The sequence below is a fragment of the Heteronotia binoei genome, chromosome 1 (genome assembly GCF_032191835.1).
Source record: "Heteronotia binoei isolate CCM8104 ecotype False Entrance Well chromosome 1, APGP_CSIRO_Hbin_v1, whole genome shotgun sequence".
NCBI classification, from domain to species: domain Eukaryota; kingdom Metazoa; phylum Chordata; class Lepidosauria; order Squamata; family Gekkonidae; genus Heteronotia; species Heteronotia binoei.
The window spans coordinates 37,894,373-37,920,691 of record NC_083223.1 but is presented as its reverse complement, the minus strand read 5'-3'; the positions used below and the strand labels follow the sequence as shown (position 1 = coordinate 37,920,691).

General features: G+C 42.3%; 1 protein-coding gene across 1 annotated transcript in view; it reads right to left on the bottom strand.

Annotated features, from left to right (window-relative positions):
• Positions 1-26,319, bottom strand: part of LDAH (lipid droplet associated hydrolase) — a 136,525-nt gene that overhangs the window by 42,336 nt on the left and 67,870 nt on the right. The window lies entirely within an intron of this gene.

The following is a 26,319-nucleotide window of genomic DNA, read 5'->3' as shown; positions in this document are numbered from 1 at the left end:
TACCTTATACTGGAAACCTACTTATTGACAAACATACCTACATGCCTCCAGCTATCATCCTAAACATATTCCATTATATACAGCCCAGGCTCTACACTATAGCCGCATCTGTTCCAATCCTACAAACAGTGATTCTCACCTGCAAGATCTACAACAAACCTTTTTGGAACTAAAGTATCCATTGTTTGCAAACCACCCAAGAACTGCCATGTTTTTGCGCCAGTTCACAGGTCTCTTAAAATGCCTTCACTTCACTCTTGGAGATGTGCCGCTGCTGTGGTGTGACTCGGGGAGGGAAAGGGATGCATTTAAAAATCCCCCCTTAACTCTCGGGAGTCACTCTGCCCTGGCAGCACACCTCCACAAATCGGGGGAAGGCAAACTGCCTTTCTTTCACTCCTGGAGGCATGCTGCTGTTGTGACATGACTCAGGGAGGGGAGGGGAAGCATTTAAAATCCCCCCTTCGCTCTCTGGAGTCATGCAGCCTTGGTGGCACACCTCCACAAGTGAAGGGAAGACAAATTGCCTTCCTTTCAATCCTGGAGGTGTGCCACTGCAGCAACAATACTCAAAGAGGGCAGGGGAGGCATTTTAAAATGCCGCCTCTTTACAAACCTCATGAACTCAAATCGGTTTGATAAATGGAAAAGTTCATGGAGGTTCATGAACAGTGGTTTGTGAAATCCCACGAACCACCATTTTCCTGGTTCATGCCCATTCCTAATTACAACATTTAGAACAATGGAATCCCCAGGATTTAGGGATACTGGTTTCTTAACTCACTACAAATGTTAACCTCATTCAGTCCTTACATTTGTACTCTCACTAATCCCCCAGAACAGCCATACATCCTCTTTTTTGTATTTCTTATTTGGAATAGTAGATTAGAATAATTGATTCTAATGTAATGTAGTGAACAGCAGAATGTAATGTAATTTGGAATGGTAGACTGGAATGTAGTTCTCTGGTCTGGAAACAGCCAATCACTCCATTTCAAAGAAGGGGATGCTGTAAGCCTCTATGCTTGAGAGAAGATGGGTAGAGTATAATGGCAGGGTCCCAGTTAATTACTCTCAGCGTTCCACAATTAAGGATACGTCTGCCCATCAATCTCCAATTTTGACATATTTATTTCCTTCAATATATTTCCCCCTGGAATTAAACCCAAACAAATGATAACTATATATACTGCTTGTTATTCCTATTTGGTCCTTGAATCTGTTAAAACTTCATTATGTTGTATCCTAATATACTGCTCACCCTCTACCTATACGTATTGACTCGTAATTTCCATTTCATTGTATTTGAAGAAGTTTGTGTTCTCGCAAAACTTATACATTGAAAAAAACTTTGTTGGTCTTAAAAGCGCCACTGGACTCAAACTTTGTTGTGTTGCTTCAGACTAACTCAGCTGCCCACCTGAATCTATGTAAAACCAAATTATCCAAGAAGATACTACTTAGGCAATAGGATAGCATTGCTACAAAAGGATTTCTGCAGTTACTAGGATAAATTATTGGGGGTTGGTTTTTATTACTATGTAGTTTGCTGCTGGCTGGCTCCTGTTGTGTAATTTTGTTCATTGGAATGTGTCATGTTAACCCTTATGCTTTGCTTCTGTGCTTTTTAAAAAAACTTCTGGTTGGATCTACATTCCAAATCCTATTTCATTGTTTACTGAATTCCCATCTTGTTGATTGAATTGACTCACTCTGTGTAATCTGCCTTGAATCCCAGTGAGAAATATGGACTATAAATAATGTAAATAAATACATAAATCATCTTCAAATCATAGGAACAAATCTTAAACTTTAACATTTCCCAGAAAAATCTTATATGTTATGAAATATTGCAATGTCATCTTTCTCTCTGCTTGACTCTGCTGTAACCATAGTGATATACTCCACTCAGAAACCCGGGTGCATACACATACCCCTTCCGCCTGCAATTAGTTTCAGTGGAAGGAATGGGCCTAATTGGCTACCTCCCTTGGAATGAATAATAAAAGGGGAGTTCTCAGAACAGCGCCCCATGGCGCAAAGTGGTAAAGCTGTAGTACTGCAGTCCAAACTCTGCTCACAACCTGAGTTCGAACCCAGTGGGAGCTGGGTTCAGGTAGCCAGCTTAAGGTTGACTCAGCCCTCCATCCTTTCGAGGTCAGTAAAATGAGTACCCAGCTTGCTGGGGGGAAAGTGTAGATGACTGGGGAAGGCAATGGCAAATCACCCCGTAAAAAGTCTGCCATGAAAACGTCGTGATGCAACGTTGCCCCAGAGTCAGAAACGACTGGTGCTTGCACAGGGAACGACCTTTACCTCTCAGAACAGAGTGGAGTTGCTGGAGACCTGATCAGCAAATCACTCATGCTGCCATGTATGCATGTATATTCTAGTATCTTGTAGAAGAGCAAGGAGCCAGGGAAAGTGAAATGGACGGGAAGAAAGCATTTTGCTTTCTTGGGAGAGAATGTAAATCCCTGCTTGTGACAGAGCTGAAATACATTTTGGCTGAGGGATGTGGGGAAATCTCAAGCAAATTTTCCTAGCTCACATTTCCACACAAAAAGCACGATTTATTATTATTCCTAATTCAGATTCTTTTCAACATAAACAACAATGGAATATTGAAAACATGCAGCATCATAATCTTAAAAAGGGGTGCACAAAGGCAACAAATTAACAAATCATTTCTAAACATCATCGCCTCAAAAAGCAAACCACAAGAATTTACATAGTTTTATAATGCACGCACACTTGCTTCCTGACAAAAATTCAAAACGTGATTTCAAATCCCGCAAGTTTGCACATTTTCCAGTTTCCCAAAAACTTTGGATGGAGTTTTGGCTTTTTGAGGCCTCTCGAGCTGTGGCCACAGCTTTAGAATGGATGATTTAATCCAGCCCTTCTCCTGTATCAGTTCTCTTGCCCATTCTTCTAATGTTAGGTGGCACATTCTTGAAAGTAGCACTCCTTGTTTTATTTAATTACAATACTTAATGAGTATGGGCTTTCAGCACAATGTTATGTACTGTTTTGAGTTTGCTCCTCATGTACCCTTTACATATTATGAAGCAGATGAGGAGAGCAAGATAAAAAGAATCCACACACATGTACTGTGGGTCCATTCTTGCAGGAATTTCAGAGCTCTGAGATGTACAGCTACACTGCTGATTTTAAGCAGGAAAACACTGAGGTCGCTCTTTAAATCTCAACCATCTGAAATACAGATCAACAGTGAATATGCTTGCCAGGTCTTTGCCCTCAAGCACCGGGAAATTTTTATGGGCAGGGCACAGAGAGAGGAAGCACTGACCAATATCAGTGTTTCAGCTCTGGGTTTTACCTGGAAGTGATGACCAGACACTCTAGGAATTCCCCAGAATTCTATGGTAACTCCACAGCATTTCCCAGGACACCCTAAAGTTTTGTGACATAACTTCTCCCTATCTTCCCCTGGCTGATCTACTGTGTGGGGGGATACAGAAGCATTAGCAGGAGGACTCCCACTACAAGTGGGTAAGGATAATTTCACCTTAGCACTGAAATTATCTGAAGAGGCTGGGATTGGAGTGCAGGGGATAGGCTTACTGAGGGTGAAGCTTTTATTTTCTGAGGCTTTCCCCGGCATGCAGAAACTGCCCTGCTTTCTGTGACTGCCCTTGTGCTCTTATGGTGATCAGCAAAGTGTCAGTCACTATGGTTACAGTGAATAATACATAAATAATTTCAAATAAAATGCTTGCATGGACCACAGTTGCAGTGTAGGACTAAGATCTTCGAAATCCACATCTGAGTTCTGCTCTGCCATGGAATCTCACTGGATTACCTTGGGATAGTCACTCTCTCTCCCTAACCTACTTCAGAGTTGTTGATTTGAGGATAAAATGGAGTAGGAAGGACTGATATTATAAGCTGCTATGGGTTTCCCACTGGGGAGGAAAGTAGAATATAAATATCTAAATAAATAAGTAAATTGTAAGGCAGGCATAGGGTTGCCAGATCCTACCTGGCTGCTGGCAGGGGAACATCCTTGTGCGTGCTGAATGCGGCACAATGATGTCCCCCAGAAGTGACATAATCAGACTGGGTGAATTGCACGGGGATGCTCTAGCATTATATCAAAATGCTAGAGCATCCCCGGGTGATATGCCCAGCACAATTACATCACTTATGGGTGACATCATCACCCTGGGCATGTTGGGTACCATCGGAGCTCTTCAGGGGCAGGGCTTCCCCCGTCAGCCAATCCTGTGCCACTGGGTTGGAGGCCCCGAGATTGGAGGAACCCCTGACCCCAATGGGAGGCTGGGAACCCTAGGCATGCAAGGTACTATTCCCTAATTTGTGTGTGTGTGTGTGTGTGAGAGAGAGAGAGAGTAGAAAAGAGTGAGAGTCTAGTAGCACCTTATAGACTAACAAAATTTGTGGTAGGGTATGAGCTACTACAAATTCTGTTAGTCTTAAGATGCTACTGGACTCTTACTCTTTTCTATTGCTACAGATGAACACAGATACCCATCTTGATCTATCTCCATGAGAGTGTGTGTGAGAAAGAAAGAGAATTGCTTGTTTTAGATTATCTAGCGAATTCTCAGCAGAAAAAAGATTCAGACCTTTTGGTTAGTCTGCTAACCATTTGCCAAGATTCAATACAGAAGAACAGACAGAATTCCAGATCTGAAGCTCGGTCTCTTAGTCCTTAACAAGTTTGGAACCATAGGCCTCCTGATATATACCTCAGTCTCTTACTTATATTCAGCTTTCAGTTTAAATAACATTTTTAATACATTACGTTAAAGTTCTGTATCTAAAGTGAGCAGAGACCTCCAAGGTTAATAAAAATTTCTGCTTATTTCAGTAGGCAGCTTGCTGGGTGGCTCAATTTTCATGAGTAGGGACAAATCATTTGACAAATGAAAAACAAAATGAAAACCTTTCTGAGACTATGCCATATCACGCTTCAGGACAGAAATATTTTCAAAGCTTTTCTTCAGTTAGTACAAAGTAGAAACATGATTATATTAGTAAGAACTCTGTACATCATCCAGTACGCATTGTGTTGGTTCTGGATGAAGAAAACCACATTCTGGATGAAAAATCTACTCTGGGCCTCTTTTTTTCCCTTCAAGACATCCAACATCTGTAACAGAGGAATGCAATATTGATATCAGATTACATAGTAGTTTTGTGCCATTTCAGTTAGAGGCAGATCAACTTCTGACTGAGGCTGCTTCTGTCCCATTCTTGGGCACATCATGATCTACAGATGCAGGATTGGCATGTTGTACCTGCCACTGGGAGAAATTACTAGAGTGATTCAAAGAAATGAAAGAAATAAAATTCCAGAAAGCAATTCCAATGCTGTACTTTGGTGCAATTTTTTTTTCATGTCTGGAATTTTAGCTTACCCCTTCCAGAAATTTTGCATGCTCACAGCAATGTAAAGCATAAAATCAGCTCTGAGTGATAAAACTGAAGCAAGAAACCTTCAGCACCTGTTTAGCCCTGCTCCTTGCTGAAAGGCAGTCAAATGGGAAAAGTCTGGCAGCATTTCCAGAAGATGTGTATACATATGCTCTGGCTAGTCTTTAGGGGGAAAGGCAGCCACTGATAACAAGTCCTCAAGCGGGCGGAGGTTACCAGCATTGAGGCACTGCTGTTGAAGACGCAGCTGCGCTGGGCAGGGCATATTTCTAGGATGGAAAACCACCGCCTTCCCAAGATTGCCCTGTATGGCGAACTCTCCACCGGTCATCGAAATAGAGGGGCACCAAAGAAGAGGTACAAGGACTCCTTGAAGAAATCCCTTAGCACCTGTCACATCAACCATCACCAGTGGTCTGACCTAGCCTCAGATCGCAAAGCATGGAGGCACACCATCCACCAGGCTGTCTCTTCCTTTGAGAACGCACGCATAGCTGGTCTTGAGGACAAAAGGAGATTGAGGAAGAATCGCACTGCTACAGCACCAACCCTAAATCAGACTTTTCCCTGCAGCCGCTGTGGCCGGACCTGCCTGTCCCATATTGGTCTTGTCAGCCACCAGCGAGCCTGCAGCAAACGTGGACTATTGCACCCTTCTTAAATCTTTGTTCGCGAAGCCAAGCCGAGAGAGAGAGCTTTTGTATGCTTGTCACACAAGGAGGGCAGGTTCTTGGCAGATATTATAGACAAAACATGGCAACTACTTAGATACTAACCCTATTAAATCACTATTAAAGTGGGAGATAACCACTAAATGACTACAGCAACAGACTTCTCTCTAGCTTAGTCCCTCTTTGCCCATCAAGCCTTAACCTTTCTTCAAATTCTAATTCTGAAAATCATTATTTTCTTTTCTTTTTGTAAATTACCATTTGGATACTCTTAGTACATGAGATACCACAAAGACCACCTTCTCCCATATGAACCTTCCCAAATACTCAGGTCTACATCAGAAGCCATCTTAAGTGCAGCAAGTGAGCATATGCATCGACGCCTTCTGAGTTTCTGAATTCTGCATTATGGAACATCCTTATGAGGGAGACCTGTATGACTATGACCATGGGGGAGAGGCCATGGCTAACTGATGGTGAATCTTATTTGCATGCAGAAGATCCCAGGTTCAATCCCTGTCACCTTCAGTTAAAAGGGTCAGAAAGTAGGTAAAGGGAAAGACCTCCACCTAAGACCCTGCAGAACCACACCCAGTCTAAGTAGACAAGCGTGACCTTGATAGACCAATGGTCTAATATAAGGCAGCTTATAAAGGCATACATTGGAGAAAGTCCAGAGAAGGGCAACTAGAATGATTAAAGGGCTGGAGCACTTTCCCTATGAAGAAAGGTTGAAACGCTTGGGACTCTTTAGCTTGGAGAAACGTCGACTGCGGGGTGACATGATAGAGGTTTACAAGATAATGCATGGGATGGAGAAAGTAGAGAAAGAAGTACTTTTCTCCCTTTCTCACAATACAAGAACTCGTGGGCATTCGATGAAATTGCTGAGCAGACAGGTTAAAACGGATAAAAGGAAGTACTTCTTCACCCAAAGGGTGATTAACATGTGGAATTCACTGCCACAGGAGGTGGTGGTGGACACAAGTATAGCCACCTTCAAGAAGGGTTTAGATAAAAATATGGAGCACAGGTCCATCAGTGGCTATTAGCCACAGTGTATGTGTGTGTATATAAAAAATTTTGCCACTGTGTGACACAGAGTGTTGGACTTGATGGGCCGTTGGCCTGATCCAACATGGCTTCTCTTATGTTCTTACATTTCTGGAATGGTTTTCTTGCTGCTATTATATCTGTTTTTTATTAATATTACTACTATTGTTTTAAGTAAATTTATAAATTGTTTTGTGTGATTTTATATAATTTTTGGGATCTTTGGAGTCTTTTTTAGATGGAAGGGCAGAAATATGTTTGAAATAAATACAGAGCAAAGGACAGAGAAAGATGCAGGTAAGAAATGTAATCAGTTTTCCTTAAGAAATTTGCCCAGGTTATGCAAACACTGTTTACTTGCCATGCAGACAGCTCCACTAACCCAAATTGTTTGCATCACTCTACCAATTTATACCACCCATTTGTGTTTTAACTGGGCTATGTCTTACCAGCTGAAAAGACTCCTGGGGAAAAAAGCAGAACCTTATTTTCCATCTGCCAGCCTTATCTCACAGATGCTGACTTAAGAGATAATAGGGCTGAAATTTAGATCTGCTGATGTCTGAGTTCACTTATGTCGTCAGGACCTGGAGCTGCCTCACAAATTGCTTGTTAGCAAGTGACAGACTCAGTGATGGTTGAGGTTCACTTCCACTACCAAGGAACAAATTACTTTGGAGCTTATTTGCTGTTGCTGAACAACCTGCTTTGAATTATTGGGGTAGGTGGGTTGTACAATAGTTAATGTAATCACCCACCAACCGAAAAGAATGCATGACTTGGATTCCATCTCATATATGTAACTTGCACTTCCCAATAAACTTCAGACTCTGATCAAATCAGCTGGCAGAACAGGAAGCAATTCATTCTTTTTATAACTGATCCATCACGATGACCCCTGCATCCAAGTACAATTCATGAAGCAGCAGGGCAGTGATCCATACATATATCAATTCTATATTATGTAAACCTACAGCATAATTTAAAGCCAAAAGGCTGGGAGGAAACAGTGGGGAGTATAAGCTCCCGTAATAGATTGTTGACTCTTTGAAGAAATTTACCGTTGTTTCTCTGTCAAAGATAACACTTAATTTTGATATATTTCCATTTTACCTCCTTGTTCATCTGCTGCCTTGACAAAAGGAAAGCTCTTATCTGTCAGGTGAAACCTGCTGCACTTTTCAAAGATAACATAATGATGCATTTAATGGTAATTTATGATCCACTTTTGACTCATAGTGTCTCATTAATCACCATCCTATTTAAAGCCTGCAGGAATAGAAAAACAAGAACCACTAGTATCAGGGAAATATTAAGTCTGCCTTTCCATCCCAGGGTCAAGATGAAGGCGTGGTATACAATTCAAGCACTTTGGTGACATGGTTCTTTTGTCAGGTTCAGACCACTGTAAGATTGAACAAAAATTTAAAACTGTCATTCATACAAGTCCATAACTTCTTATCTGCTATGGCTTGAACATGGTCTTCTTTTTCAGCAGTAGCATCAGCCCTTTACCCTGACCTGGACAGCCCAAGCTAACCTGATCTCATCAGATCTCAGAGCTAAGCAGGGTTGGCCCTGGGAAGTATTTCAGTGGGAGTGGTGGGCAATAGCAAAGCACCTCTGAATGTCTCTTGCCTTGAAAAGCTCATGGGGTCACCAGAAGTCAGTTGTGACTTGATTGCACTTAACTTTCCACCACCACTGTTAACCTTTTAGAACAGCCTCCTGGAGGCAGGTAGGAGGGCTTCCACACTGGCCCACTTTCAGAGGCATTGTAAAGACTCTTTGCTTTGGAGGCTGGTCTTTTCTTTTTCTTTGCCTGGCAATGTGCTGTGAAATTGTACATTGGACCAGTTGCTTGTATCTGAATGTTTAGGACAATGTTTTGTTTTGCACAATGTTTGATTCTGTAGGTCACTTTGCAACATAGTGGTATGGTGGGAAAGCTAGGTACAAATGAATAACTCCCCTAACTAGAATCCAATCAGTCAGTTCAACCAATCAGAGATCCTGAAACAGACATGGAGGTGCCCCACAATGAGGAATGTAGAAGCCTTTCATTCTTATTCGCCTGCAGCTGCTGTGTGACAACAACACAGATCCCTGAAAGTGGAGGCTATGGGTGACAGGAAAGAAGCGGGTGCTAAGCTATTCTCAAAAAGTTATGCCCACCACATCTAGTAATGTCACAAGGAAATGGCAGCCTTTGTGGGAGGCTTGTAAATACTTGATTTGATTCTTATATGAAATCTTCACCAATGAAGCATCTTGCAGCTTCTTGCTTCTTGGTTCCTCCTCCAGCACACCACACACCAATGATGACTACAGCCACTTCTTTTATGACTTCTTTGTTAATTACTAAGAGTTGGAACACAGCCCCTCAGACAAAAGTAACAGGTTTTTAATTGCTGAATGATGAAAAGGCAATACATTGGAATGTTCAGCAATTGGGCTGAGTAAACTTGTTGTGTTAACTATCATGTTAGGACAATTATGAAAACCCAATGCATGAAGGTCTATGAGCCAGTTCATGCTCAGCTGCGGCTATCAGAAGCAAGTCTTGAGTTTGTGCCCTCTGCTGTGCACAGGAAATGCAACATGTAATGCAGGAATCTATGCCTCTTCCACAAACCTGGCCCACATGATTTACTTGGTATGAAAAGGGGGAAACAGAAAAGATTGTCTGGGTAAGTTCAGTGCATTTGGAGTTATAGATGTAGGATCACCTGCATTTTTATATTCAGTGACTTGAATCCACCACACCCTTTCCATCGAGGAATGTACCTTTTATGCCTCTGCCCTCCTGCTGCAGCCCAAATTGTCCCCAAAATGCTATTCCCCAGGAGCAATATTTTAAGGGCATTTTGAGCTGCATACAAAGGGGGAAGCAAGAAAGTCATACTTTGTAGGTGGAACTCCTGATTGTACACCCGAATCTACCCATCTGAATCTATCGTGTCCATACAAATCCTCAACCCTCTATGTGTGGGGCCTCTCCCCAACATCTCACTGAATGCAGAGCATGTCAGTACAGCCATATGTGAGTTAGCTTTGAACACATGGCAAATATTGCTAAGATTAAAAGACATGTTAGTTTTTTTTTCCCCTTTGCTTTCAACAACAGCAGAAGTCAAATCAACAATGAGATTACTGGCAAATAGTTTTGTCTCAATACAGAACTCTTTTGTTACCTAGACTATAAATTACTTGTAGTGAATGCCTTCACTGTTGTGTGTTGTATGCAAAACTAGCAGAATGATGTCTCCTTATAAATAATATCATCATCATTTCATAAGTTTTTTGAAAAAAATATGTTTGCATCTGGGTTCATGTACTAGGCTATCACAACATGTTTATAAACAAATCAGCAAAACTCTACTTTGCAAATGAGTGATTTAAACATAAATGTTTTAGAACATCTTCATCCAGCTAAAGAAATACCATTTGTTTTTTGCAAAGCAATCAGTGATTTCCATAAAATGAGAAATATTTACTACTGTTAACACAATCCACGCCACTTAACAAAAAGTTCAGCTGTTAGTAATTTTCAGTTATCCAATTGTTCTCCTTACGGTTCTAAAAAGATAGAGCCATTTGCTTCTCTTTCAACCCCAGTCTTTGTACAGTATGTAAAACTTAGATTACCTCTCTTGGGATAGCCTCAGAACATAGACACCTGTGATTCAGTGGTCCTTTGACACTACATTTGCTACTCTGTAGTAGTGAACTTGAAAGAAAAATATCTGGCACCAAACCAGCTCTCCTGAAAACTGACAGAAAGTCTGAAAACTTTCAATTCCAATTTCAGTATTAACTTTAAATGACCATGAGTTATGTCACAGAAGAAACAAATCTTTTATTGGAAAGAGGTTCATACAAACCTCCAATGTATTTTCTAACTAAAGTTGAAGAAGACAGGACATATTTTTTGAAGTTTGCATATAAGTTATCAGCTAGTTTTACTCAAATGTAAAAATCTGTGATGGGGACATACACAGACACAAATTAAAGGTAATTGCTTCAATCCAAATGAGCCAACATGTGTTCAAGTCCCATATAACGAGGCTGGATCCTGAGAATTGAAAATGGCTGAAATGAATCTTTCCTGCCTCTCCCTTTCTGCTGCAGTTCCTCATATCCCTGAAAAGATGTTCGTGAACACTAGAGGATCCTGGAAATGGCATGGGAGGTGGGATATAGGTTGCTTATCTGTAACTGTAGATCTTCGAGTGGTCATCTGTGCATTCATACTCATGGGATAGAGCGCCTGCACTGATCCCCGAATCGGTACCTAAAAAGCCCGGGATTTTTTCGCACTCTGCACCAGCAGGCATGCGCAGGCGTCCCAATGCACATGCTCACCAGTACCAGAGTGAGGATCCTGCCAGTTCCTTCCTGACCGCTGGAAGCCCCTACTGGAGGGAGACCGTCAGCAGTGGGGAAGGAGGGCGGGTAGTATGAATGCACAGATGACCACTCAAAGATCTACAGTTACAGGTAAGCAACCTGTCTATCTTCTTTGTGGTCTCTGTGCTTCACACTTATGGGAGATTAGCAAGCAAGACACACCTGGAGGCAGGAAGACGGTCAACCGGAAGAAACAGCTTGCAGCACCGCAGTTCCCAAACGAGTCCTCTGTTGAGCATGCACATCCAGCGCGTAGTGTTTCATAAAGGCATGCAGAGAGGACCAGGTGGCAGCCTTGCAAACATCCGCCAGAGACACACCTTTCAGGAACGCCACCGACGTCACCATCGCTCTCGTAGAGCGTCCACGAATAGGCCCAAGCAAAGGCTTCTTAGCCAACAAATAACACAATTTAATAGTCTCAGTGAGGCATTCGGAGAGCCTCTGAGACGAGATCCTGGAACCCAACTTAAAAGCAGCATATGAAACAAAAAGATGCTGGTCCTTACGAAAACTCTTAGAGCGACTTAAATAAAACAATAAAGCACGCTTCTCATCTAAAGCATGCAGCCTACGTTCCTCCTCCGAGGAAAGTGTAGGGAAAAAGTTAGGTAACCAAACTTCTAACTTGAGGTGGAACTGAGAAACCACCTTGGGGAGGAAAGAAATATCAGGAGCCAACAACACTCCAGATTCCTGAAAAACAGCATGCTGATGTGATGGCTACAAAAAAGGCAGTCTTCCAAGAGAGAAGCTGTAACGAACATGTGGCCATGGGTTCAAAAGGGCACCTAGTCAGCATGTCCAACACCAAAGTCAAATCCCACAACTGTGGGGGTGATCTCGAAGGAGGATGAAGCCTAAGCAAACCTTTCAAAAACCTCTTAGAATGAGGGTGTGAAAAAACTGAATACCCTTCCACTAGCTCATGAAACGCAGATATAGTAGCCAGGTAAACTTTGATGGAAGAAAAAACAAGGCCAGCATCCACCAACAATAACAAAAACTCAAAAACAACCGACAGTCCCACCCTCTGGGGCGAAACTGTAGGATCAACTACAAACGGGAGAAACTTCCTATCATAAGAAGTGTGGGTAGATATCTTCCTACTATTCAGAAACACATGTTGGACCCTGCTGGAGAACTCGCAGGGTTGATGAACCACGCCGTCAGCTTCAGGTGGGGCACGTTGTGATGGAGTATGTGATCGCCCTGAGCTGACAGAAGATCTGGCTCCGCCGGAAACTGGTAGAAGATCCCCCTCGCCAGCTGGAGCAGGATCGGGAACCAGTTCTGTCGAGGCCACCACGGAGCCACCAGGATGCAGCATGGCCTCTCTCGTGCGATCTTGTTGACCACCCTTGTCAAAAGTGGCAGGGATGGGAACAAATATAGGAACCGGTCTTCCCACGGGAACAACAGACTGTCTCCCAGCAACTCTGGATCCGAACACCCTCTGGAGCAAAACAGAGGACACCTCCGGTTCTCAGCCATAGCAAAAACGTCCACCTGGGGATACCCCCAGAGTTGAAAAACCGGTTGCAGGAAGCGCCACTGTATCTCCCACTCGTGCGGCAAGGCAGCACCCCTGCTGAGAGAGTCTGCTTGCAGATTGAGCACCCCTGGGAGATGTGCAGCCTTCACAAAAATGCCTTGGGCCAGGCACTCCGACCACAGTTCCAGAGCCAGCATACAGAGCCGTCGAGAGACCGTCCCTCCCTGCCTGTTGATGTAGCACAGGGCAGTGGTATTGTCTGCCAGCAGGGTAACCACCTTCCCCGCCACCATGGGGCGGAAAGATCGCAGAGCAAAGTGAACTGCCATCAGTTCCAGGTAGTTTATGTGACAGTGCGTCACACAGAGCATCCATGTGAGCCCCCCAACCCCACAAAGACGCATCTGTCGTGATTGTCACTGTTGGTGCAGGTAAATGGAGGATGGTGAGCATGAGCATTGGGACTGCGCATGCCCACTGCGCATGCCCACTGGCGCCGAGCGCAAAAAAATCCCGGGCTTTTTAGGTACCGATTTGGGGATCGGCGCAGGCGCTCTATCCCATGAGTGTGAAGCATAGAGACCACGAAGAAGATCCACAGAAATTGCACCTCTTCCCTTAGCAGAGGTAGGAAGGTCGCCTCCTCTCGCAGACAGGTTTGAATCTAACCCACCATTTGCCAAGTGAATTTATCCTTTGGATTCTGGGAACACTATTCTGATTATAGGTGCTGAAATTATCACCTGAGAATCTGAATCTTTTAAATAAAGACTGAAGGAAGGCTTCTTCACTAAGAAGGTTAATTAGGACTGTGGGAAAAGATATTTCTCAACTTTAAATTTCAAGATGGTTTGTTGCTTAATTAACAGAATTTGCTAATCATTAGAATCTCCACTGATTGTTTCCCGCAAACTTGTGCCTATAATTTTACTATGTAACTGAAGTTGATTCATAGATTCCAAATAAAGATATAAATTGGTACCAGAAACATGGAAAATCATTAATTTGCTTTCCTCTGCAATTAATCACTTTTACTGAAGCTGGCCAAGCTTTATCTGAATCAGCCCAAATTTTGGAATAGATGTCTCTCTGTATGTCCTTCCATAAGCAAGGAAGTCTCGGATCTATGAGTCAAGTAGTTTAAGGATCATAAGCCATGATAATATGCAGTCCAATACACAAATGAATGCTGCTTCTACTAAATGAGATCGCCAGCATTTACCAGTCTATATCTAACAAGTGGGCATATATACAAATGAATGCTAACCTTTGCAACATTCATCCAAGATTGTCAACATTCACATGAACATATCAACATTCATCATGCTTTGGACACTCATTTTAATATACACACACATTTCAGAAACAGATATTGAAAGTCATAGGTTTGGTGGGGTTTTGGCCATTATGGGAAAAGGGGTGTGTGTGTTTTTAAATGACTATTAAGCAAAGTTTGTTTTCCCATTCCAGAACCTATGTCACTGGTCTGTTTAATGGCCAGCCACACATTTTGAACTTGGTCAATGTTTGCAGACATGGTTGATAGGATACAGATAGACAGCTCTCAGAAGAATTTCCCAATAGCAGTCACTACGTTTCTCTTTTCCCCCCAGAGTGAAATTTCACCTTTCAATGAATGTTGTGCTTCAGTAAATGTAAAAGAAACTCTTCAGGGTTCCAACCTGAGCACCTGTGGCAAAATTTTTAATACCTTTTTCCTTAAGGAAAAGCAAACATGTCCTTTTCACAATGCAATAAAATGCAATGTTCTAAATGCTTCTGCACATATGGGAACCTGGGGAGGAAGGTAATAGCATCGCAGAAAGAGGGAACTATTTCATGTTGAAATAAGAGAGAGAGCTCTGGGAATCTGTACTGCTCAGAGATTTCCCTTTGGTTGGTTGTTTTCAAACATGCTGCCTTCATACCATCAGGAACCCTTTCCACGTGGACTTGCCTGCTGTTGAGCCCCTACAAATCATAAATATGTGCTTTGGGGTGTTTTTAGGACACATGCTCAGTTGAAGTGATTCACCACAAATGCTTCTTGAGCCTCACTTGTCACCCCCATGTCAATTGAGAGCATGCCCTAGAGCAGTCATCTTCCACCCTCTAGACTCAGGACACACCTTCATCCCCCTACCTGTGGCTGAACTCAGCCCGTTGAGCTACAAGCATATGACAGGAAGTCATACAACATTACTGCCAGAAACCCAAGCCCGGGTTCCCTGGATTACTGCTCCTGGCCCCCTGTGTGGGACCCAGGGCTGGTGTGTGGGAGTAGGCAAAGTAGGCACTCACCTAGGGCACCACCGATGTGTGACTCTGGCTCCTGACCATTGTCACCTCATCCTCTCCCACCACCAAGCTGCCCTCAACAAAGCTAAGCCACCCCCCTCTTTCCAATGTGCAACTTGGCCTCCCAACTCATCCTATCCCACCACCCTCCTTCCTGGCATAGCAGGCAAGTACTTATTCTCACAATTTTTATAACTTATCACATTTTTTAAAAATTAAAATTAAAAATCAGTAAATTAAAAATGTGAAATGTTTCAAGTTTGGCGCTCTTCATTTTTCCTATTTTTAAAAAATAATGGGAGGGGCGCTAGTGGGTGACTCTCCTAGTGTGCCAGAAAGCCTAGCACCGGCCCTGGTGGAACCCCTCCCAGACCTGTAGGTCTTTGAGGTTAGAGGCATATAAGAAAACCAGACCTTGTTAAAATGCATAAAAGGTTTACTGAAATATTGAAAGAATTAACTAGGTAATACAATCTCTATAGTTTAGCAATGAGAAAACAAATAAACTAACTTTTCTATCTAATACATTCAATAGCTTGGTATTCAATGTCAAATTTCTTTCAGCATAAAATCCACACAGTAGCATTAAAGCATTCTATATATTGCAGTCCATCATGATGAAACATAACTTATCTAAGCATACTAGCATGGCATAGCTCTTTGTGGGCTATATCTTTTATTATTGCTTTCTACCCTATGGCATCAGGTGGTCTTTCTGGTCCAATCAAAACTCTTCTTCTCAGGAACTTTCCAGGATGTTGGCAACTGTTCCTAATTCCCCCCTCCCATCTGGTTACACAACTGAACATACATTTTGCATCTGGCCTTGAAGGAGATAATGACAGTAGTTATAGGAAGGCAAAGATCATGAACACCTGGCAAGCAGACTAGGCCTTCTAATATTCATGTTAACCCTTGGGGGAAATAAGGGTGCTTTGCTTCGCAATCAAGTCAAATGATAGCAAAAGGTGGAACAATAGTTATTACTTCATTATGGGGGGAGTGGCTTGATCTGCCAAATACACACACAACTTTACAGGATAATTATGCTTATATACTAGCAAGCCATTCCAAAAGCAGTTAAAAATGGTGGATTGATATGAGCTTGTGACTAGGGATGTGCAACAGGAAAAAAAAATCTGTGTTTTTCAGATCTGGATTATGAAGAGGGCATGATTATCAGTATTCCATATTATTCAGGCTTACAATACTGGTTGGATTTCGGTTTTTTAAAGGATTCCAAAATTATTCAGGTCCATTAGTGCCTATGGGGAATGCTTCCAGGGGGCAGGAGTGACTTGTGAGCAAATGACATCAAAATTGCATCACAGTTAGGGCAGTTTGTGCATTAAAGACTCCCCCTCAAGTTTCAAGTGGATTTGACCAAGGCTTCAATTCTTTGGGTATCTGAACAAAGTTTCCCCAAGCCATCCTCCATTCTCTTCATTGCAAAGACTAGCTAAACACACAAGAATGAACAACCACTTGTCAAAACCATCCCAATGCAAAAAGAACCAACAATCCCAACAGAACCAACATCAGATCAGAGAATTCTAACAGAACCATAGGTCAGTGTGACATGCCCACTATATTCGATGTCAAACCAGAGAATTCAAGCAAAACCAATGGAAACAAGGGAAGGGAGTCCAGCCCAACAGAACCAATGTCAAACCATAGAAGCCAAGCAGAACCAAAGGTCAATGAGGCAGTGCAAGCCCAACCAGAACTAATGTTAAACCAGACAATCCCAGGCAAACCAATCTGGCAAGTTCCCACTAACATTTTATCCCATTTGTCTGTGAGAGCTTCCCTCTCCATTAAAAGCACCTCTGCTTCTGGAAGAATAGTTATGTAAGCTCCATCAGTAACTACTAGCCACAAAGTATAGCTGGAACCCTCTGTCTGGGGGCAAGTGATGCTCTGTATTCTTGATGCTTGGGGGAAGGCAACAGTGGGAGGGCTTCTAGTGTCCTGACCTCACTGGTGGACCTCCTGATGGCACCTTTTTTTTTTGGCAACTGTGTGACAAGAGTGTTGGACTGGATGGGCCATTGGCCTGATCCAGCATGGCTTCTCTTATGTTCTTATGTTTGCATTGGACATGGGCTGCCACCATTCTATCTTGTCTGTGTGTCTTTTTCTTTATGCCTAAAATTCACGTTGTCCACTGGCATGCTTAAAACATATAAGACAAGAGCACCTCATAATGTATAATAATAATAATAAATTTTATTTATATCCCACCCTCCCCGCCGAAGCAGGCTCAGGGCGGCTAACAGGACATGGTATATACCATGATTATTATACAAAACAATTGTAAAATACGGTTAATAAATACATTTAAAAACAGTTGCATAAAAATTTTTTAAAACTACAATAAGTTAAAGGTGCTACATTCTATAAGGTATATTCCGATGGCTAGATGTCGCTTTCAGGGTTCCTTATAAGCTTGCTGAAAGAGGGTGGTTTTGCAAGCCCTACGGAACTGGTTAAAGTCCCGCAGGGCTCACACTTCCTCCGGTAGCTGATTCCACCAGTGGGGGGCCATTATAGAGAAGACCTGCTCCCTCGTTACTTTCAGTTTGGCCTCCTTTGGTCCAGGGATCTTTAGAAGACTTTGGGAGCTGGATCTTAGTGCTCTCTGGGGAACATGTGGAGAGAGGCGGTCCCTAAGGTAGGCAGGTCCTCGGCCATATAGGGCTTTAAAGGTAATAACCAGCACCTTGTAGCGAACTCAGAATATAATTGGAAGCCAGTGCAGTTCCTTCAGCCCAGGCCGCACGTGTTCCCACCGAGGTAGTCCCACTAGTAGCCTGGCCGCCGCATTCTGCACTAGCTGCAGGTTCCGAGTTCGGCACAGGGGCAGCCCCATGTAGAGGGCATTAGAGGTATAAGTGATAAGCAATTCTATTCTGTTTAATAACAAATACCTTGGTAAGATCCTCTTAAGAATTTTTGCAAGAATTCTAGCAACCAGCAGCTCTAGGCAACCTGAGGCTTCCAGAGAATTTGTAAGTCCTACATCACAGATAGCAGTTAGTCTACTGCAAAGTTTTGAGTAGACTATACAGAACTGCACTGAGAACAGATATGGCAAAATTACTTGAATATGTAAGATAGGTATATATATTAGCTCTCATTTCCAGCTCATATACGTATAACTAACTTCTGTAAAACATACTTTAAAAACTTCTTCACAACCAAAGGAAAAGTGAAGCTTTTAAGAAATGTCTAATCATATACAGGCTTCCTTCTTCTAAGAAGTAGAACGTCACCTTTTATGGCAACCATCCTCCGTTATTAATTCCAACTTCATCAAGAGCTTTCAATCTACCATGCTAACAAATGGCTCAGTTAAAGCTTTGCTTCCATCTGCCATCTGAAGATGACTGTTAGATAAGCCTTGCTGTTCAGACTAATAGTAAAAACATGAAGGGCCTTTCAACTTTTCTATAGCTACCATTGTGCTGAGTAGAGAGTATGTATGTATGCGTAATAAAGAGATGTCATATTTCTCACACACTGCATATTACCATCACAGATTTTTCTTTTTTCAAAATAATAATAATAACATAACCAGCATTTGGTGTCTCACAATGAAAAAACAATTGATCAGTCTATATCTTACAGGTGTGAGGCTGAAACGATGACTGTCTTTACAAACTTTGCATTGTTTTTCTTCAGCAAGGGTCAAACTAGAGCAAACTCAAGAAGAGCTGAGGGAAAGAGGAGCTAGTCAAACGCAGGTCAGTTGCTCCTCTAGAGATGTTAAAAGCACAGCAATGCTGACTGCACAACGCAAAGGTCTGTCTCTGCTGTCTTGTATTGCACACGGCTTATACACTCCCAGATAGATAAATGACAAAAAATGATCGTTTGTAGCTACTGACCCTTTGAGCTTTTGTCTCGGGTCAAAGATGTCTCTGCTTCCTGACTTCTTAGACAGAAAGGCAGACAATTGGTTGATATCTAACCAAAAACAATTAAAAGATGCTATGTCTCAGGACAAAAGCTGAAAGCAAGCAGACTAATACAATTAAATGTTGCCTTCATTTGCATAATGAAGAGCAGGTCAACTCTTTTCAAACAGAGCTCCTAGGATCTCTGAGGTTCCTTAAGAATTTACTAGTGTTCCTCCATGGTAAAAGCAGGTTTGATTCCCCACTCCTCCTCTTGCAGCTGCTGGAATAGCCTTGGGTTAGCCATAGTTATCACAGGAGTTGTCCTTGAAAGGGTAGCTGCTGTGAGAGCCCTCTCAGCCCCACCCACCTCACAAGCAGCTCTGAGTCTCTGATTCAGAGAGAAGGGTGGGGTATAAATCTGCAGTCTTACTTTTTTAGAGAGAGCCAGTTTGGTGTAGTGGTTAAGTGTGCGGGCTCTTATCTGGGAGAACTGGGTTTGATTCTCCATTCCTCCACTTACACCTGCTGAAATGGCCTTGGGTCAGCCATAGCTCTGGCAGAAGTTGTCCTTGAAAGGGCAGCTGCTGTGAGAGCCTTCTCAACCCCAGCTACCTCACAGGGTGTCTTTTGTGAGGAAGATAAAGGAGATTATGAGCCGCTCTGAGACTCTGAAATTCGGAGTGAAGGGTGGGATATAAATTCAGTATCTTCTTCTTCTAGAAAACATCAAGAGCAGGAACGCAGTTCCGACTGGCTTGGTGTCAGGGGGTGTTTGAGTAGGAACGCAGTTCCAGCTGGCTTGGTGTCAGGGGGTGTGGCCTAATATGAGAATGAGTACCTGCTGGGGTTTTACTATAAAAAAAGCCCTGGGTATAAGCTTTCAGGAGTCAATCCCATCTGACTGGGACTCAGAGATCTCCATTAGGGAAGGGACGGTAGCTCAGTGGTAGAGCATCTGCTTGGTAAGCAGAAGGTTCCAGGTTCAATCCCCGGCATCTCCAACTAAAAAGGGTCCAGGCAAATAGGCGTGAAAAACCTCAGCTTGAGACCCTGGAGAGATGCTGCCAATCTGAGTAGACAATACTGACTTTGATGGACTGAGGGTCTGATTCAGTATAAGGCAGCTTCATATGTTCATTCCAACTCATAACTAAAAACATAAGAATATATGAGAAGCTATGTTGGATCAGGCCAATGGCCCATCCAGTCCAACACTCTGTATCACCCCTCTCCCCCAGGAGCTATCAGGAGGTCCATCAGTGGGGCCAGGGGAATAGAAGCCCTCCCACTGTGGCCCCTCCCAGCACCAAGAATACAGAGCATCACTGCCCCAGACAGAGAGTTCCAACAATACACTGTGGCTAATAGCCACTGATGGATGTCTGCTCTCTCTCTCTCTCTCTCTCTCTCTCTCTCTCTCTCTCTCTCTATATATATATATATATATATATATATATATATACACAATCCCCTCTTGAAGCTGTCCATGCTGACAAAGAGAGTGTTGACTCTCAGAAGCTTGAGTATGTATGTTAAGTGGCATCAAGTTGCTTCTGACTAAAGGCAACCCTAGGAATTAGTGCCATCCGAAATGCCCTATCATTAATAGCCTTGCTGAGGTCCTGTAAACTGAGAGCCATGGCTTCCTTGACTGAGTCAATCCATTTTGGTCTCTTGAAGTGCTACTAGACTCAAATCTAGCTGTTCTACTGCAGACCACCATGGCTACCGAATGAAACTATCTTCAAGTAAGTAGCAGGCAAGCAGTGTGCCCACCACTAGTGATCTCATCCTCTATTGGAGAAAAAGCAGGAAAGTATTAGAAGTTTTCTGTGGAGTGCTCTCAGTTTGCATGTGGCTAAAGATGAGATGGCTGGACAGCGTTACTGATGTAACAAACACAAATTTGAGCAGACTTCGGAGGATGGTGGAAGACAGGAGGGCCTGGCATGACTTTGTCCATGGAGTCACAAAGAGTCAGACTCGACTGTGCAGTTGAACAACAACGATAAAAACACCTGGCCTTGGAGCCATCTGAACTGACTGTAGAAAATGATCCAATACAATACTTACAGGTTTGCAAGGCAGATATAGAAAGCTTTCTTGACAGGTAAGTCCCTGTGGAAAAAGTATACTGAAGGAAGGTTGTCTAAAAACCACTGCAGTTGGTAAACTGAAGGCAACAGATTGGATCCAATGAGCTGGTGAAAAAGGAAAGAGGTATCTCCTTTGACTGCCAAAAGACTATGCTGAGGATCATGGGACTTCAATATGCAAAAGGCATAAGGTACAGTGGCTATGAGAAGGAGGAGAATTGTACAAGATCCAAGCTGGGTGGTTCCAACCCATTTTTGTCATTTGCTTCCCACCTTCAGAACTTCACCTAGTGGTCCCAAACAGGTAGCTGTGTTACTCTGTTGCAGCAAAGATAATCAGGAGGGTGTTTTGTTTTTTTACACCTTAACAAAATTTTATTCCAGCACAAGCTTCACACCCATCTCTTTAGATGAACTGAACAGATCCTCTCTATGTTGTCATTCTAGGAAGGAAAAAAAAGATAAGCAGCGGATTGCATTGCACCTGAGGAAGTTGCTTCTACTCCACAAAAGCTTATGCTTGAATAAAACATTTAGTCTTTAAGGTACCACAAGACTCTTGTTTATTTAATCCCAACAACTGAAGAAGTATTTTCAGCTATTAGCAATTTCCATTACTTTCAGTTCAACAAACTACACCCTTGTTTATCTGACTGCTTTGAAGAGCAACAAAAAAAATCACTGTAGAAAAGAGTAAGAATCCAGTAGCACCTTAAAGACTAACAAAATTTGTGGTAGGGTATGAGCTTTTGTGGGCCATTGTTCACTTCTTTAGATACAGCTAGAATGTAAGTCCTTAGTCCTATATATTGGAAAGTGGAGCAATTTCAGAGGCCAAATGATATTAGCAGGCAAATGACAATACAAGGCGTGATATGCAGAGAGGTGGTAGGTGTGGAGATATCAGCATTGGTAATGAGACAGGAAACCTAGGTCGGGATTCAATGCAGGTGGATGCATTGTCTTCAGCTTCATTATCAGTTGCAATTCAACAGTCTCTTTTTCTAATCACCCTTTGAAATTCATTTTCTAAGAGGACTGCTACTCTTAGGTCAGCAACTGAACGTTAAAATGTCCCCCCCCCCGCCCAACACTGGTTTTTGATTGTTGCGGTTTCTGATATCAGACTTATGACTATTAATTCTTTGTTGAAGAGATTGACTTGTTTTTCCCAATGTAGAGAGTTGAAGGGCATTGCTGACCTGTCATTTGACATCTGAAACCACTCCACTTTCCAATATATAGGACAGATGAACTCACTGTATCTGAAGAAGTGAGCAGTGACTCACGAAAGCTCATACCCTGCCACAAATGTTGTAAGTCTTTAAGGTGCTTCTGGACTCTACTCTTTTCTATTGCTACAGACAGACTAACATGGCTACACACCTTGAAAAAAATAACTGGATGATCACAGCTTTAAGAGGGGGTTGTTTAAAAATATGGGACAGAGGTCCATCAGTGGCTATTAGCCACAGTGCGTGTGTGTGTGTTCTCTTATGTTCTTAAAAACATTGACATGGAGAATGTACAGTTTAGAACTGTTCAGAGCTAAATTCAAGTGAAATTCTACTGTGTAAATAGGAAAGCTGCAAATTGCAATGGGTGCCAAGCACATGCCAGTCATTAGAGACCATCAAGATTTGGGGGGTATAAGCTTTCGAGTGACAATCCCTTCTGACTGCGATATAAGGACTCAGAGATCTCCATTTCAACTCCTAACTGACAAAGGGAATTCATCTAGTCGTGTACATGGTTTAACACATAGAAGTGTACGCTCTCCTCAATAGACCAATGGAGGTAAAATTTTAATGTATAATGCTAACATTCTAACCCACTTGTAGCAGTATCTGGAATCAACAAAAGACAAAGACATGAATTTTAAAGAAAAAAGATGTTAAAGAACTTTAAACTGAGCACCACCTGTCTAGCATTTAACTTCTTTCAGTCTTTGCAATAGATTAAGCCAAGTTATTTTGCAGTCCCTTATGCCATGTGCTTGACTTATCTGATGATCTCGCTCCATAACTACAGGATTTGGCTAACTAAATCAAATTTTATGTGTATATTAATCACACTAATTCATCCCTTATGGAAACTTGACATTTATTTTGTAAAGGCTTTATAGAATCTACATGACAATATAAAATAGTAAGTAGCATCAGGTTCAAAGGTCTTCACGAAAAAGGCTTACTTTTTCTTGTTTGCTCAAGGGAAAAATTTCTCCCTCATGCCACAATTGGCCAATGTGAGAAAGGAGCCTTGCTGTCCGCTGGGTCACCTTATTTTCTCAACCAGGAGTATTAACCCCTTTGTAGAAAGATACAAATACATAATGGAAGCTTTGTTTCTAATCCATGAATAAGAAATTCCCACTTCCAGATGGGTTCTTCACAAAGAATACTGTGAGCAGAATGAAAAATTACATCTGTTCTGACATTATGTAGACACTGTATTTGCAACACAGCCACATCTTGGTGCTGGTCACTCAGACCTGAGAAAAGCCACTCGCCTACTTACAGCGAGTAAGAATTGCCTCCAGAGAGTCAAGTTCTTTTGTTTCTTTCTCTGTGACATGGCACACATGACTAGCATCAGCAGATGGGCTAAATCCTTTTTATTGTCTTACCTGCAAGCTTGCATTTGATAGCCTTTTGTGTTTCACACAGCACAGGGACTCACCTAAAAAGACAGGAAACAAGCGTTCTCTCTCCTGACAGCCTGACTGTCAACCTCTGCTTGCAAAAGATTCAGCGGCAATATGGGATGCCTGAATGACTGCACATGCAAAGGGTTCCATCTTGTACCAGCCCTTACAGACAACCTTGAGTAGGGCCCCTTCTGCAGAGGGGGGGACAGTATGTCATACAGCAAGAATTAGAATGGTTCTCTGACCCAGTAAGGCTGAAATTGGTTTGCTTTACTCAAATGCAATGGCCCAGAATGTGTTTTCTTCTCATTGGTGGGAAGGGCGGAATATAAATGGAACTAAATAAATAAATTGCATAGACCACTGTGAATTTAGCAAGAGTAAACAAAGAGAGAGCTACAATGGAAATAAAAGGGGGAGTTTTTAACAAGAATTTTTCCTCAGTGCAATTATTAACTTAATTCTTCATTAATTACTTCAACAGTCTTCTAACTTTGTGTGTTCAGAGGCTCTGCTCCTTATCTTGCATGCATTTCTGCCATAGAACCCTGAATACAATCTAGGGGTATACAGTCAATTGGTAGGCGGCACTAGCCAGATCATTGCATTGGCTCACGTGAACTGGAAGTGTACACTGGACCTCCGCTGTGGCTAAGCTCTGCAAGGAAAGCACTGACAGTGGTGGGCAAGCTTTGTTTTGTGTGTGTGTCGTCGATTATTGATCAACTCCCTCAATAAACTAGCAAAGACTCCCAGGAAATTAGTTTCAAAGTTCATGTGGTATTAAATGATTCAGGCAAAAGATATAAGCATGTGTACATATGCATGTAACGTGTGCAAAAAATTAAATAATTTTTTTTACAAGTTACCAATATCCCAGTGTGCACAGCAAGCTTCTCTATTCAGTTCTACCAATAAGGACAACTCCTGGGTGCAATAAGATGTTTGGGGTTTCTACCACTGTAGCAGATTGCTGTATTTGGAGAAGACAGCATGAGCACAGGGAGTTCTCATCACCGGCTGTGTAAACACAAACTGACTCAAATTCATGGTGTGTTTTTCTATAGTGAACCATAGAAAATCTCCGGTTGTGTATGTGAGACGGAAATGCTGGATCATGGCCAGAATGGACATTGTGTTTACAAAGCTCACACAGCTGGATGAAACTTCCCTGCACAACAAACATTTTGGTAACTATGTAGAATTAGCGGGATTTAAAAAAAAATATTTCTGGAGTCGTATTAAGATTTAAAAAAAAAAAAAACTTATTCCCCCCCCCAAAAAAAAAATTCACCTGGATTGAAATATAGTTCATTGGGAAAAATTACTTTTTGACTGAAAAGAAAATGTCCCCTCAAAGTGGGCAATATCCTTCTGTGGAATGTGGGGAAACAGCCAGAATTTGCCATGGTATGATAATGTCAACCAGGAAGGATTTGTTGCTATTATGATTAAAAAATATAAACAGTAAAAGATTAGAAGGAGGCAGAGCGAAAAAGGGGAGGAATGGTAGTTTATTGGCTGGAAGATGGGCAGAGAGAAGCTTATGTTGGAATGTGGTGTCACAGTTACACACCATAAAGCTTTCAGTCGCTCCCATTATGAATGTCCAAAACAGAAAGAAAATCAACTACCACTTTCCAGGAGACATTCTTTCCATTTTCATTTTGAAAATACATGGTGGGATTTTATTTTCCCCCTCCATGTAGCACTCCCTTAGGAACATTGTCCTAATGTTTAAAAGATATCTAGAAAGTGGATGTGCTGGCAAACCACACAACACACACATGAACTATTCTGGAAGAGTCACTCTTTCTGTTGGACCTACAGGCTCTCCAGTGCTTCCAAGGGAAAGGATGCACAATATAGTTCTACAAGAAGAAATATTTATGGGTCAGTTCTCTCTTACAGCACTTTTTGCATGCATCCACACACAACTAAATGCATAGGGTACAGAGCGTTAATAATGTCAGCTCCAGTAGATGCCTGAGGACAAAGGCCATTGGTTATGAAAGCTGCCCTTTTTGGCAGGGCTTAGTGAGGCCCAAACTCTCCACTTTGCTTTCAATGGTTCAGTTCAAAAATAAAACACTAAACTATGGTTTATTGTAACTACTGTAACCTGGCGCGCTCGTCAAGTGCCAGTTTCATCATCTCTGCTTTTTCATCCTCTGTCTTCCTGCAGAAACTCAATTGATATCCTAGTCTGCACTGCAATAGGGGTGGCATGAAGAGAACAAGCCAGGATGTCTATGTTTGTACATCACGTGAACACATACTTAAGACAGACTATGGTTAGTAAACCAACTTCAACCCCTGGTTT